The sequence below is a fragment of the Cavia porcellus genome, unplaced genomic scaffold, assembly GCF_034190915.1.
Source record: "Cavia porcellus strain 051 isolate PalLab524CR breed Dunkin Hartley unplaced genomic scaffold, mCavPor4.1 scaffold_5, whole genome shotgun sequence".
NCBI classification, from domain to species: Eukaryota; Metazoa; Chordata; class Mammalia; order Rodentia; family Caviidae; genus Cavia; species Cavia porcellus.
Window position 1 is genome coordinate 49,102,149 of NW_026947488.1, and position 2,320 is coordinate 49,104,468.

A 2,320-nucleotide genomic window follows, 5' to 3' on the forward strand; every position below is an offset into this window, starting at 1 on the left:
ATCTTAATTGTTTTGTTTGTCCCCTTCTCCTCTTCTACATTTCTAATACATTTCTAGTTTGTTTAGTCTGTTGGGTCTTAGTACTTGAAACAGATATATTTATTTATCTGTTTTGTAGCCAGAAATGTTTGCCTTAGGGCAAATTCTCAAACATTCCCATACCTGGGTTTTTCAGGTGTTTGTTGTTTTGTTTTTGAGAGCTTTTTTTTTTTGTTGTTTTTTGTTTTGGTTTTTTTGAGACAGGGTCTTGCATTCCTTCAGAGGAATGCAGTTAAGGTTGGATTTGAGCTTACTTTGTAGCCCAGGTTGGTCTTGAACTTGCAACAATCTTCCTGCCTCAGCCTCCTGAGTGCTGAGATTACAAATGTGCACCACCACACCTGACAATACTTTGGTTCTTGTATCTGGAGTGAGTATCTTAGGCCCTCTCGCAGAGTATGTGTGGAGGCTCCAAGTTTTTACCTATCGATAAATTACCTTGTAATTTTTGTTCCCTAAACTCATAGAAATGATGGTAAGCAGTGCTCCCCGACTGGGCAAGGAAGATGAGTCCTACTCTTTTACCCTAAGGAGGGTAAGCAGGTTGGGTATGTCATGGATTGTGTCTAGCTATCCCCCAAAAGCTTCATGTGGTCACAGGTGGGGCTTTCGGAGGTGGATGGATCTAGAATGTGTGATGCTGGAATCTGGTGTGCAATGCTAGCGTTAAGGGTGTAAGTGTTACCTGCCCTAAGAGCAAGTAGCCTGGATAAGACATATGAATCCAAAAGACATGTGAGTCCCTTGTCACATGCTGCTTGCTGTTTGGATGCTTTTGCTGCCTTGTTGCTGCCCTGGACTGTTTCTCTTCTGCAGTGCCCCTCTGCCATGCCAACCTGCCTTGGAGCCAGCAACTATGGACTGAAACAAAAATAATGTGAATTGTGAGCCAAAATAAACCTTTCCTCCTTTAACTTTGGGTGTTGGTTATTTTGTCTTAACACCTAGAAAAAAACCAACTAAGACAAGCATGCTGCTGTTGTGCTAGGCCTCAGATGGCTAATGTAGCTAAACAAGCAGCCATACAATTCCCCAAAGTACCCGGCCCAGAGCCCACAATGGCTCATGTGGGTCTGAGGAGGCTGGACCTAGCCCAGGGGGCTGGTTTCTATGTGTCCCACTCATCTTTCATCCTCTTCGGACCAGAGGGCTGGCTGAATCTGCCCTTTGTCCAGCGGTGGCCCAGATGCACATGGGAGGCTGCAGCATGAGGACACCCCTGGACTTGCCTATGTCACATCCACTCACATCTACTGGCCAGGGTGAGTCATGTAGCTAAGACAGAATCAAAGGCAGGAGTGGGACAGGAGGTGGTATGAAATGAAGGTATCTGCAGAGGAAAGCTTGGCACCAATATGTCACTGTCTCACAGTCCTAGAGACACTGAGGAAGGAAGCAACAAAGTGAACCCCATGGGTTTTGATCAGAAGAGAAAATGACCCAAGTTTGTAATGTCCAGATGGGTGACAATGAAGCACAGAATGACGGCTAATCTCTCAGGCCCTGAGGATGTCAGGATAGAAGGTTGCCAACGTATGCTTTAGGCCACTGTGACCAGAAATCTGGATCCACCCTGATTTAGGGTTTCACTCACTTTAGATCTGCATGTGTAAGTCAGCCCACAGGGTCCAGGGGCCTGGTCTGCCATCTTGGGTTCCCACAAGACAGGCAGGGCTGAATTGAGCTGAATCTGAGTTGCAAAAATTTTTTAAAAATGTGTTGTCACTTGCATCTTGGGTTGTTTGGAACAATTAACATCTGTTTGATGTGTCAAGTACATGTAGTAGCCCCTTTAAAAAAATGGGCTCTGGAATTGTAACTGTCTCCTCTGTGCTGGGTTCTTCTTCTACCTTAAATATAAGGGACAGTAAGGAAGGGTCATTCTATCTAACCTTTGGAGTGTCCTGGATATTGGAACCCTCAGGTTTCCACAAGTAGGACTTGCTTCTTATAGAGGCCACAGGAAGCCCTTTAGAGGACATGGAAAATAAGGCAGACTTGGTCTGGGTACCCTGACATCTCCCGCCAACATTGGGCTCCACTCCTTCCCTGTCAGCAGAAAACTCCTCTCCTCCTCCCAGTCTCCCCTCAAAGTGGCTCAGAGAGAGGTGGGTGGGCATGACTGTGAATAAGATACCTCACCCCCTTCTTATTTGCTTGAGAGGAGACTTTTCCTCCACCCCACTCCCACCCCCACCCCACTTCTGCTTGCTCATGTCCTAAAGAGTCCCAGGCTATCCGGAGACTTTCCTGACTCCATCCTTCCTGTCTTGGTGTTGTG